Consider the following 14096-nt stretch of genomic DNA (forward strand, 5'->3'; position numbering starts at 1 on the left):
AATTTTTTTTTGTCCCGCGCTCACACAAAATTTATCTGGTCACATTACTGTAAAACCACATTCGAGACTTGGAATTACACCGTTTGAGCTTCTTGTTGGGGTGAAATACAGAGGCACATTTCCTTGTCTATGGCAATCAAGAAAAGAAGTTGATCGATCAGATATACGCGAGAAAGATGCTTTATCAAAATTGTCAAGTAATCAATTTGCGGATAGTCGTAGAGGAGCAAAATGTTCAAATATTGTTCCTGGCGATATAGTTGTAATGGCAATTCCAAAGAAAACTAAAACGGATCCAACGTTTTCAAAAGATCATTACACGGTTCTATCAAGAGAAGGAGGAAAGATAATCATCAGAAGCGAAAGAGGTGTTCAATATTGTCGTAATATCAGAGACGTCAAGCTAGTGCCGATTTTCAACAATTCTCGCGATTTTTGATTTCGATTTTTGAAAACGTCGTAAGTCCAAAAGAGAGGCTCTCTTTGTTTACTTTCTCTTTCGATTATTACATAGCCATACTAACATTTTAGTTGGATTTTCCAGCACCGATCTGAAGAAAATAGCTTTGTCTAGTGCGCTGAGGTGAAAATATTGCGACAAATTTTAAACTAGCCTAGATATTAGCAAAAGAGAGCGTAATGAAAGAGAGTCTCTCATTTGGACTTACGACGTTTTGAAAAATCACGCGAGAATTGTAGTATTGCAGACGATCAAGTAGAAAAAGACTAATCAGTGGAACAATTTTCTGGTATTTTAATGTTTACATGATTTTCGATACAACTTATGTAGAGTTGGCATTTTATTTAATTGTTTTTTTTTGTATATAGATTACACAAGGGAGGAAGATTTATCGCTAGATGACAAAATGGACAGTACAACCGTTAGCGATACAAACGAGGATGCAGTAATGGGAGATCTGGCCAATTATTCTAATGTAATAGAAGGAGATTCATCATTTAGTGTTAAAATGGATCGTACACTTGCTGGTGCTCCAAAATATTCAAAGATGTCAGAAGCAACGGAGTATATATTAGATACGTAATTCAAATTTATATAGTAATTCAAATTTATTTTATTACTTGTTTGTTGCATTGAAAAATCGGGTTTTCATTGAACCTGTTAAAATTATCTAAGTAGGTATTCTAAAATAAAAATTAGTTTTGCAAGTGAGTTTGACGCAAGCGGACGTAGAAAAAAAAGCTGTTTAATCATTTATGGAAAGCGATCGTGAACTGGAGCTCCTGGGTGAGCTGGAAGCAGTTTTGGAAGACGGACACGACAGTATCCTCAAATGATGCATTTCTTATTGAAAAGCTGTTGACCATTTTCCCATTGAAGTCGAATTGCTGATCCCAGGGCTGGTAATCTCATCCATCCAATTGATTTCGTCCTTAGCCATCCCTACAAATAGAATACATTTACTTGGTAAATCATAGATTCAAAATATTATTTATTTATTCATATTTCCCTGACCCATAGCCTCGTGAAAACTTCCGCTGAAATGTTTCGTACTGACAGATCGGCCATTGCGTGTGCGCTGTCATCGCAGCAACATTTCGTCCGCACTTCAATCGGGTAACTCCAGCTTGTTTGCCTTCTCCTTTTCGCACACAGTACCCCTATGGCGAGGGGTCTACCGTCAGTAGCATAATCATCGCCTACCTGCTTCTGGTGACCCCTTGCTCAGACAGTATTGACAACAGCTGAAAATCTGCTCTGCTTTTGACACCCTGACATCGTGGAAGCAGAAATGAAACAGCCTCTGCCTTGCCAGAATGAGCCAGCTGTTTTCAAAATAATAACTTTGCTTTTTTCCATTGCGTCTCGCGTATTGAGGTATATACGCTCTGATGTTTGGCAAGATGGAGCTGCGATGCTTGCTGCCATAGCTGCTCCGAAAGAGTGTGTATGTTGTTACACCTTCCTTCGTCGCGCTTCGCCCATCTCGCCGTCGGTACACTTGGCCGTCGATGTGTATGACTACGCCGAGGGTTAGCTTCGATGGTACGTCGATGTCGTCGTAGTCGTGTTGTTGAGCTTGAGAGTAGTTGCGGGTTGATTTGTTCGTCTCTCGGGGAAAAGGTAAATCTAACTAGAAAACTAACAAACTAGTGCCCTTCGGTGTGAAGTGTCCGCAATTAGGGAATCCAGGACGGTTCCGCTGCGATGTGGGCCACGGAATTGGCTGGAATAAGGAACTCCGCCGTCCGGATTGATGGATTTGGAAGGTGTGGAACGTAATAATTGTTGCGTTGTAGTGCTGCGATGCGATGATGGTGGTACGGTTTCACCTGCAAAAAGTGACCAAGGACAAGCGAAATCGGGGGCCCCACAAGGTTGGATAACGCAGAAAACGCGTAGTTAGCGAAAGGAAAGCTACCGAGTGGTGTCTGTGGGGTTTGATTTTTTCGTCTATTTCAGTGCTATTATAAAGCCTCGTAGCCATTATGAAGCGGGTTTACAATGGAGTTTGGTTCTTTATTTGGCAAGGCTATTTCTTCGATTTCTTTGACGGTGCTACTTTTCCATAGGCCATTGCCTATTTGTCGCCCTATGTCTATCTGTGCGGAGTAGTGGTGCTTGTGTATTGTGTCATTTAACGAGAGATCTGGAAGATCCTGTTTGAAGACGGCATATATGTGTGGGGTTGGAAAACAGCGACGGTGGCGTAAGGTCAAAGGGATTTGATCTGCGAGTGTCTCCCCCATAGGTCGATTGGTCATTCAAGAGGGGGTCAAGGCGCCATTAGTGTTTTGATCTGTGCCATTTTGTGAGTGTTAGTGCGTGAAAAGTGCCAAAAGTGAGAAAAATTAACATCAACAGCAGTTCTCTCGTCCTATAGTGTAAACACAAAGTATTGCTAAGTCAAGTTGCGTCGTCGAGTGAAAGGGTGCCACAGTGAGGATGCACTGCAAAGACAACAACCGACAAGAAGAAAAAGCTATAAACATTCGCACTACCACATGCTTGGTTGGGAAAAGTGCCAGCAGTCAGTAGAGGCTACTCGAGTGATTTTCCCATTCATAGCAAATTGGTGGTGGGTTGCGTTGTAGGATTGTGTTTGTGCCTACGATTGTTGCCACTTTGCGTGGATGTATGTGGCGCGTTGGTGTCGCAGCTTCCGAACCGATCCGTCCGTGTTGGCGGTGGTGGTGGTTCAACGATCTTGTGGTCGCCGACCGAAATAGACCATTGTTCTGCCGCTGCCATGTTTGTCGGAAAACTATTGTTTAGCTTGACACGTGTGAGAGTGTTCTCCAGCGGGGTGGTAAGAGGTGTAATGGCCAAATGGAAAAGTGTTAATGTGGTTGAATTAATGCAGGAAATTGGAACTGCCAGTATCAGAAATGCGGAGCACCGAGATATATATCTGTCTAGTTGCAATTGCAATGGTTTGGTCTAATAGCAGCTTACTTTCTTTCGTGGTTCCAATGAATCGAGTGAATGGTCGGAAATCATGGTTGGGAAAAAATCGCACAAAAAGATGTAAAATGGTAACAAACCCAAATGAATCGTAATGAGACGCGTCAGCTGGAAATGGGTTAATTGAGGAAATGAATCGGCAAGGTTACATTGTTCGAGCTTGCTGATGAATACGTTAGCAAAACAATTATTTTGTAAAAAGCCATTCGTGATTAGAGGAAATTGAAAATTTATTCCGAACTATTCAACCAAGACTGTACTCGGTTTGTTAGGTTTCTTGTCCATCTTTAATTAATTTATGTGTTGTGTGCCCAAAATTATGTTAATCCTCAAAAGTTTTTGTGATGATTCTGCAGTAATAGCTCTTCTTACTTCTTCTTATTGGCATTACATCCCCCACTAGGACATTGCCGCCTCGCTGCTTAGTGTTCATTCAGCACTTCCACAGTTATTAACCGCGAGGTTCCTAAGCCATGTTACCATTTTTGCATTCGTATATCATGAGGCTAACACTTTGATACTTTTTAATTCCCGGCACCGGGAATCAAACCCAGCCACCCTCAGCATGGTCTCACTTTGTAGCCGCGCGTCTTACCACTGGCCTAAGGAGGGCAATACAAACTTTTGAAATAGCAATATTAAAAAAATCAGAGGAACATTCTAAGAATTTTTTTTTCGAAACGTATCGCCTTTCGCACACTTATTTTTTCTTTATTTTGTTAAAATGTTTCCTTGCAAAAATGATGTTTTTTTTTACTCTTGATCTAATTGAAAATTTTGCAATTCACAGCATATATCGTTCCTAATGGAATCGTGATTACAATAATTTTTAACAAAAGAGATATAAAACAGTACGTAAATGCCATTGTTAATCGTAATTCAGTTTTTTACCTTTCTCGTACAATAAAGTTGTACCGAAAGGCTATCATTTCACTACGAAAACGAACCGCTCCGCTCGCTCCGAGCATTCTGACCAATGTGGCATATAAGAAGGTCCTGATGAAGTGAATTCAAGCCTTCTTATATACCACATTGATTGAAATACTCGGAACAGCAGGTGCAGTTGACCACCACAAACGTCAAATCAGAGACTAACCCGCAGTCAAGCTGGCAGCCGTTACCGCTCGCGGAAAACTGGATTGGGGCGTAGATATTCAACAATAAGGTTAACAGTCTGATGTTACTTTCACTGATTTTACGAAAAAAGTTGGGTAGATTTAGGAAAATATTGATGAAAATATTCGGCGCTGTAATAAATACATAGTTGAATTCTCTAAAAGGGGAAGGGCCTTCTGGCCGAAAACTATTTGGCTGAAGGCCATTCGGCTGAAGACTACTACGCCGACAGACGTTTGGCCGAATATTCCAAAAACCATTTGGCTGAAACGGTCATTTGGCCAAATAGGCCATTCGGCGAACAGGTCATTTGGCCGAATAGGTGAAGTGGAAGGGTTGTTTGTCCGAAACTCATTCAGCCGAAAGTCATTTGGCCGAATGCCACTAGGCCGAACAAACCATTGAGCCGAAGGTCATTTGGCCACGAGTCATACGGCTGAATAGGTCATAAGGCCGAACAGGTCATTTGGCCAACCAAGATATCTGGCCAAACAAGACATTTGGCCAAACAAGACATTAGGCCATCAAGACATTCAGCCAAACAAGTCATTCGGCCGAATATGTCATTTAGCCAAATAGGTCTTATGACGTCTCATTTTTCACTTCTCAATCATTATTTCTCACTTCTCACTGTGAAAAGTGAGAAATAGAGATATGTATTGAGTAAGAGTAGATGCGTCTCCCTTCTTACTTCGCGCTTTCCACTTTTCACAGTGACAAGTGATAAGTGATAACTTCACTTTTCGCAGTGAGAAGTGAGATACAAGTAAAAAGTAAGAAGTGAGGCTTCTCACTACTCACTTTGCACTTCTCACCTTTCACAGTAAAAAGTGGGAAATGAGAAAATATGAATGCGAAGGTAGAAATGAGACGTATCATTGCTCACTTCTCACTTTTCACAGTAAGAAGTGAGAAATGATTAGTGCAAAATGATAAGTGAGATGTCTCATTTCGCACTTCTCCTTCTCACTGTAAAAAGTGAGAAGAACGAAGTTAGTAGTGCCTTCTCACTTCTTTTTAAATTACTTTATTTAAGAGTTTTTTTAAAGAACATTAAGTTGAACACATAATTCTCACTCCTCACGTATCATTGCTCACTTCTCATAATAACTTTTCACAGTGAAAAGTGGGAAATGAATAGTACTGAAGTGAGAAGTGAGACTTTTCATCTCTCATTTCTCTTTTGTTCTTTCTTACTTCTCACTGTGAAAAGTGAAAAAACAAAAAATCCTCAAGATCTCAAATTTTTCAAAAATTCCCCATGTCACTTTGGACATCCAGAGAGGAGAGTTTTTCAGGAATTTCCTCGCAAATATTTTTGGAATGTACTTGAGAACAACTTTCCCCGCCTGTGGTTTATTATAAATCATTTCTGAGTACCTGTCAATAATTTTTCAAGCGTTTCAAGAAATAACGGGTACCTATCAAGCAATGTATCTTTACAAGGCATAAAATGATTCAAATTTGTGAAATGAATTAAAATATTGAGAATTAAAAATTTATCACCTCATTAAATCGGGGAATGTCAGTGTAACACTTTAGTAATGCTGTATATGCCAATCTTTGGGCAAACACCCTTTCGATCATATTTTGCACCGCTCACCACAGCTTAAATGGATGTCTCAGACTGGCCTAATACTTGCCCTCCTTGCACCGTATAATGTTATGTCTTTGGCAAGAATTTGTAGCCGAATTTGACATAGGTTTCGACAACCCTAATTAAACAGTTTGAATTCCTAATCGGCATCCTGTCGTACAATTTTAGCGTTTTTGTGTGCTTCTGATGCTTTCTATAAGTTCGAAGCAGTTTCGCTTAAAGTCGCATTATAATCGAAGTCCTCAAAAAAAAAATAAAAAATAGGGAACTTCGGCGCATACACGTCACGAATCTCGGATGCGTTGCGACGAATAAAGCCAATAATAGTGAAAGCCTTTGCGATTGTGGTGGAATTAAGCATGCAGTCTTTCATTCCGCCAAGGTATGATACTCGTTCCAATATGGCGTCGTTTACAGCGTATTTGAATCTCAGGTGCGCTCGATACTTGGTGAAACTGATAACCTTGTGCTTCATTGCGTTCATATCCATCCCGTTCGAAATACAAGTCAGCTAGCCATGGCATCGATGTCTTGTTTAACCGATTCAATACGGATTTTTTTTCGTCGTATTTCAGCATAAATTTTGGACATACTGCTTCAAAAACGGATGCAAAACATAAAAAAGTAGAAATATTGGGGAAAATATTTTTTTTGAGATCTTTTAAGGCTTCCAAACCCTTCTTGAGTACAGAACTTGATGATCTACATAAACAACAAAGCGTTTTACGGGGCTTCAATCCTAATATGAAGTTGGCAATGGTACTTGAGACATAATAAATCTATTTTTATCAAATCGCAGTGTTACCAGAACATCAACGGTACTCCAAACTATTCTTGAGTTCAGATCTTGGAGGTCTTCAAGACCAACCATGTGATTGATAGGTACCTGAGCTTGTATGTTAGTTGGAGAAGCCCCAAGGGACATCATTACATCAGCTTATAAGAAACTCAACAGTCTCAGAATATCTAAGGTACCATTCTTGAGTTCAGATCTTGAAGGTGTACAAGATCAACAGAGTAGTTCGAAAGGCTCCCGAGCTTGTGTGTTAGTTGGAGAAGCCCCACGGGACATAATTACATCAGTATATAAGAAATTCAACATTCCCAGAATAGCTACGGTACTCCAAACCATTCTTGAGTTCAGGTATTGGAGGTCTACAACACCAACGGAGTGATTCATAGGGTCCTGAGCTTGTGTGATAGTTGGAGCAACCCCACGGGACATCAGTACACCAGTATACACAAATCACAACATTCTCAGAGTTTCTGCGGTACTCCAAATCATTCTTGAGCTCAGATATTGGAGTTCTACAAGACCAACAGAGGGATTCATAGGTTTTCGAGCCTGTGTGTTAGTTGATGAAGTCCCATTTGACATCATTACACCAGTATATACAGTACAACATACCTAGAATATCCACGATACTCCAAATCATTCTTGAGCTCAGATATTGGGGGTCTTCAAGACCAACAGCGTGATTCATAGGTTTTCGAGCTTGCGTGTTAGTTGGTGAAGCCCCACGGCACATCATTACACCAGTATATACAAATCATAACATTCCCAGAATATCTACGATACCATAAATGAGCTATTCCAACTCATAAAAAAAAATTGAGACATCGGAGATTTTCATGTTGATCTTTTTGAATATTAGGATCTGTACTCAAGGACAGTTTGGAGTTTCGTAGATGGTCGGGGTTCAGCCAAATCACACCAAGCGCCAACGGAAAATTACCGATTTTTCTACTCAAACTTTCGTTTAGCAGATTTAATTGATCGCCAATCGCATCGAATATCCCTCAACCCCATAGCTGAGGATATCCTACTGTAAATGTATGCTTAAATTGATATGAAACTACTTCCGTTGTCTTTGTACGAATAAAATATCACAAGTCAGTCGAAAAGCTGCTTGGTGCGGTTTGGTTGAACCCCGACCAGATATTGTACGAATTCTGTAGTGTGTCTGCAATTGTGTGTTGAAGTCCCGTGGAGCTATTCCAACTCATAAAACTAGTAAGGACATCGAGGATCTTTATGTTGATCAATTTGAATATTAAGATCTGTACTCAAGGATAGTTTGGAGAATCGTAGATGTCGAGCGAAGTATGTAGTGTGTCTGTAATGGTGTTATAAAGTACCGTAGAGCTATTCCAACTCATAAAATAGTGGGGACATCCGAGATCTTTTTGTTAATTCATTTGAATATTAGGATCTGAGCTCAAAGGCAGTTTGGAGTGTCGTAGAAATTCAACGAATTCTGTAATGTGTCTAAAATGGTGAAATAGTTTAGACATCGAAGATCTTCGTGTTGATCGTTTTGAATATTAAGATCTGTACCCAAGAACAGTTTGGAGTGTCGTAGATATTTAACGAATTCTGTGGTGTGTCTGTAATGGTGTTACGAGGTACCGTGGGGCTATTCCAATTCATAAAAATAGTTGAGACATCAAAGATCTTCTTGTTGATCGATTTGAATGTTAAGATCTGTACTGAAGGATAGTTTGGAGTTTCGTAGATATTGATCAAATTCTGTGGTGTGCCTGTAATGGTGTTACGAGGTACCTTGGAGCCATTCCAACTCATAAGACTAGTAAGGACATCAAAGATCTTCTTGTTAATTGATTTGAATATTAAGATCTGTACTCAACGGTAGTTTGGAGTGTCGTAGATGTCGAACGAACTCTGTAGTTTGTCTGTAATGCTGTAATGAAGTCCCGTGGAGCTATTCCAACTCATAAAAAAAATTGAGACATCGAAGTTCTTTTAAAGTCATTGGCGTTCATTAGGGGATGACAGCACAGATGGTTGCTCAGATTGTTCTTGTGGAACACTGGAAGATGTGGCGAAGCAGTTTGACTCAGTGGACATGAGTTCCATGTTGGAAGCGTTCGAGCTTTCTTATTGTCAATTTATCAAAACCTTTGGAGAAACCCACGTGAACACTGTCGACCTGGCAAAGTTTTCCAAGCAGAAGTTGAGCGTGCTAGTATACACCACTAAATTAGTCGTGGTAGAACGGTTTTTTTCTACAAAGCCGTGTTGATATTCCGAAATTATAGATCTAGCGACGGCGTTCATCATGTCGTGGATCAAAAGTTCGAGTACCTTGGCAAGGCAACACAGAATGGAGATGGGGCGATAGTTTCTGACGTGGCGAATGTTACCGGCTATGTGTATAGAATTAACCGCTGCTAACTTCTATACATTCGGAAAACCTGATTCCGCCAATCATACTGGAGCTCCGAGAACGTCAATAATCTGACAACATCTGCTACGGCGAATTATGGGCATATACCGTAGAATGGGAGGAGTTCAATTGCTTCGGGTGAATCCCTGGAGTGTCAGTGTTGTAAGCCGTCTTGAAGAATTTTCCAAAGAGTTCGGCAGAATCATAGACGTAGTTGCTAGTATCGTAACCGAAAGACATATCCGGCGGCATTTATTGTTAGTTTTTTTTATCTACTGCGGATGTGACGCCAGAAACAGGAAGGTTCTTATTTGACCGCATCTTGAACTCGAAAAATGTATTCACGAAGAGAGAAGGTGCCCGAGTAGCACAAGTTAGACAAAAATGGTCGCAGCAACTTGATTGTGATCAAATCTGGTGACATATGAGTTACATTAACGTATATGGAACATGGATGCCGCTAGGGGCGTTAGTGAAGAAGTTCAGCGGAGTTGGAAGTTTATCCACTAGCTTACGAGGGATTCTATCAAAAGCCTTGGAGAAGTCCAGCAGTAGCCAGTAGTGTTGGTAAAATCGCAAATTCTCAAATCTCATCGGCGAGTCAAATCATGCGTGAGTTAAATCCCATCAGAATCATGACCCAGAGAATCGCTCACGATTCGAATGGCGGTTTGCATCATTGCATGATTTTTACGTGTTATTCATTGTTGAATGCATTGGTTAAATTTTTTTCGCTAATGGCTTATAAATCCATATGTAAACAGAGCATACACCTAGATACCGTTTTGGCGCTTTTTTGAGTGAAATCATTTTAGGCGAGTGAGCGAGGCGATGCGATTCTGTCCGAGAAATACAAACGCGATACTCTCTCACAGAATCTCTAAAGCCTGTTCTCTTCGATTCGATCTTTTGTGGTTTTAGAAGCTTTTCAATAGTTTTCTGTATGGTTTTCCAAACGAACAATAACAGGACCTTTCATTCGACTTGCTTTCGGTTCATTGTTACCAAAATTTCTGATCTCCAGTTTTTTTCAGTAACACTCCTGATTCTGATCATATTCCGATGTTGTTCTGCAGAAAGTCCACTCATGTCCACGCATTTATAAATATACTGATAGAAACGGTCAAACCGCTACACGAGTGTTGAAAGATAAACGTGAACAACGAGACGCAGCCGAAAAATGAACAAATTAGCAATTGTAAGATGATGAACACTTTACCAGAAAAATTAAAAACACGAATGTTGTATTCGCGTACGTCACATTTCCAGAATAAGGCAGATTTGACATTGAGACCTCATGACACTGATTGCATAACTGACCAGGTCCAATAATGAGTCAATTGCATTGGTTGATATTCATAAAAAAGCAAACGATGAACGCCCATATCGCATGATTTCAGGTCATTTAATTGGTCGCCATCTTGAATATCGGAGCGCCATCTTGAATCTGACATCAAACTCTTCTATCTGATTTGTATTGGATAATTAGCAAATGTAAAAATCGTCAATAAAAAGGCAGGGTGCAAGCAATTTTTTTTTCTTTTTTTTTTTGAATATGTGGGACCAATTGATAAATAAGAACTTTCCGTAAATGTTAAAAAAATTTCATAAGCCCAAAGGAACTTCCCTAAGAAAACGGAAAGATATTAACCATTACATGTGAAAAAAAAGCTTGATTACCATAAATTCAAAATTGTCCATTGAAAAAAATAATGTGCTACAATAAATAATTAAAGTTAGCAAAAAAAAATCCCAAAACTACCGTGGGGCATCGAAATCCGTACACTTAAGCACCTTAGTATATGAAAAAGTCATTAGAAAAAAGGAATGGAATGTAAAAAAAAGGCTTCTACTTGTGAAGTGTTTCACATTTACTCATTAAAAACTGCGAAAAACATTATAAAATAATGAATTAAATCAACTACTCCTGACTCGTAATCCGTCCACCGTGGACGGATTTCGAATCAAAGGATCAAAATCTGTACAGCTATTTCTTAACTAAATATTTAAATTGAAACAGTCTGATTGACTAAACTTGAGAAGCGATCCCTTTGATTTGTTTTCCGCTTATCTTGTGTAATGATTCGCAATTAGCAATTAAAACACAGTCACTTTTGGTGCAATTATGCTCTACCCGAAAACAAAATGGCGGCACAAACTCCGCGTTTGATGGGTGGAGATTTGTTTTTAATTTTCTTTTGTTTTCATCTCAAAGCCTTCTTTCCAATTCTATGCCTTAAAAGCTTACTGCCATGTATCTGAACAGGATAAGATTAATTATATCTACATTAATAATTTCTACCTTTAACCCCCTTTAATTTATTGATATCTCATGAGGTGGACGGATTTCGGATGCCTCCCGTCAAAGTCGAATACTCCATCGTCACATGCTTCCGGAGGGGCGACAACACCGAGGAGTTAAAAAGGTCGGTCAGCAAGCTCGTAGCCACTCGTTTCCGGAACCATACTGTACGGTACACCGATGGTTCCGTATCTAGCAGAGGGGTAGGTTGCGGTGTTTCCGGACCAACCTAGCCAGGTCCGGAAGACTACCGCCTCAGTGCAACGTATTTTCCGCCGAAGCGAAGCTGCAGCCATCTTTGTCGCTGCCACCCTCGCAGCAAACAAACCGATTGCGATCCTTTCGGACTCGGCCATTGTGGTGGCTGCCCTCAAAAGCAACACACCAAAGCACCCGAGGGTCCAAGGAATCCTTGCAGGTATGGCACCAGACACCTGTTTCGCCTGGATTCCCGGCCATTGCGGCATTACGGGGAAATGAAGAAGCTGACGCCCTCGCCTGCGTGGTGCATGCAGGCTCGCCCTATTCCCGCTCGCCCCTGGCCGACGTTAGAAAATGGACGAAAAGTGTCGTCTGCCAGGACTGGGTCTGGACTTGGAACAGCAACAACGTCCTACCCCTAAGGAAGGTGAAAGGCACCACTCCCAAGTAACATTTTAAGTTTTATTCCACTCTAGGAATGGTTTTCAAGATAAAATTATAAGATCTGATAATAAAACCCAAGACTACATGACTACCTTCTGATGACCACTATAAGAGTAAGATATGGCCAAGTGGCCCCTATTATAAGAGTTATTTAGAAATCCTTTTTAAACCACCCGGAAAAAAGGGAATTTGGCTGCGGCAGCTGTCAAAAATGTTGTATTTAAAAAAAGAGAAACAAAACCTTGCTGAAAAATAATAACAAAAAAAAAATTATTGTGACAATCATGATGAGTATAGGTTGGTATCGTGTTCAAAAGAAATTTCTTTTTCTATCTCAATCACATGTTAAATTCCGTTCACTGAATCGGAAAAGTAAAGAATCGAAACAAAATTCATATAGCAGTATCCACATGAAAAGAACAAAAAACAAAATTGGCATTTGTAAGGTTCCCACGCAAAGTAATGGGGGCTGTCACTTTACTTTCGGAAAAATATTCTGCTCGATTATTCCGTAAGTAAAAGTGACAATTTGCTCCATGCAGATCAGTTGTCAAAATTCCTCTTGGTAATATTGAACAAAATTCCGTAACCTCTCTACTTTTTAAGTCGATACTGGCCTTATGACTATAAAATAATATTTTTTCAGGTCTGTTTTTCAATTTACTTCTATATATCTAAATGAGGTGCGCGTTCAATTTCACGGCGAAAGCTGGTTTAAAAATTAGATTGAATACCACGCGCTCTCAAAATAATGTAGTTCTGGGCTTTTGAGTTGAAATAATCATAACAGCAATATCGTAAATTTCCACTGTTTCGATTGATACTTCACCCCAAAATATTTGTAATGCACATCAACTACCAAAAAAGTGCTTTACGCGGTGAAACTATCGTTAATTCATGAATTTAAGTGAAAAATTTCACTGTCGCAAAATGCTGCTCCATTTTCAATATGGCCTTCACAAATTTCGATTAGGAAAAGTTGCTCTTATTAAATACCGTCATAAGCTCTTTGTAATGCAAATATTCTTATTGGGGTAATTCATTTGACCACATTACGACCAAAAATTGTAGCTTTTATCGAGCTTTGAAAATTGAATTTATCACGCTCTTCATCACAACCGTAGCGCTGCTCATAAGGTCAATAAGCGTTTGACGTTTGAAGCTTTTTCAGCATATTTATGAGAGGTTTATTGATAGAAATAAGATCGATAATAAAACTGAGCAACTAGCAATGGTGATTGCTATTATAAATCCACTAGGGGAACTGTACCGGTTTTGGCCATGTTCCTAATTTGGCCAATTTTGCGAATAACTCCAAAAATAAAGCAATTCGGGAGGGTTTTATTAGTTCCAACAAGAGATATATCCCTCACGATTCAACGCTGCTTTTAACTGATCGATTATTTGGGAAAATATGTATTTTTCAGGGTTGGCAAAAATAGGCACTAAGTTGGCCAAAACCGGTGCACTTCCCCTACAGTCGCGATTCGCTGGTTGGGCCACGACCTCGGCCCAACTAACGAATTCGGTTTTTTAGTTAGGTCAACTGACAGCCATTTGAACACGTGTATTTCGACTTGAACATCACAAATGATGTCCAGTGACGCCCAATCCCGTTTTCCGTGTTTACATTGAATTTTGACGTACGGTTGCTTTTTAGTTGGGCCATGGCCCAACCAGCGGAGGCCCAACTAAAAAGTGACCCAAGTATTAAGATCCCAACCAGCGAATCCCGACTGTTTAAGAATTAAATAAATCCAAGTAGCATGGAAATTGTTACTTGGGCTGGCACTGGTACCTGGCACGACCTAACCTCGCAAAAAG

At 40.0% G+C, this 14096-nt stretch overlaps 1 protein-coding gene across 4 annotated transcripts in view; it reads left to right on the plus strand.

Annotated features, from left to right (window-relative positions):
• Nucleotides 1-1955: 1955 nt before the first annotated feature.
• The window catches only part of LOC134209120 (PAN2-PAN3 deadenylation complex subunit PAN3), a 172975-nt gene continuing 160834 nt past the window's right edge, over nucleotides 1956-14096 (plus strand). Inside the window, exon 1 of one of the 4 annotated variants that reach the window (XM_062685101.1) lies at nucleotides 1956-2083. The gene's annotated coding sequence lies outside the window, so the exon portion shown is untranslated. Of the gene's footprint in view, nucleotides 2084-2119; nucleotides 2230-14096 lie in introns of those variants that run through there. The other 3 variants (XM_062685102.1, XM_062685105.1, XM_062685103.1) reach the window with 3 other exon arrangements.

This window comes from Armigeres subalbatus, chromosome 2, assembly GCF_024139115.2.
Source record: "Armigeres subalbatus isolate Guangzhou_Male chromosome 2, GZ_Asu_2, whole genome shotgun sequence".
Classification (NCBI taxonomy): Eukaryota; Metazoa; Arthropoda; class Insecta; order Diptera; family Culicidae; genus Armigeres; species Armigeres subalbatus.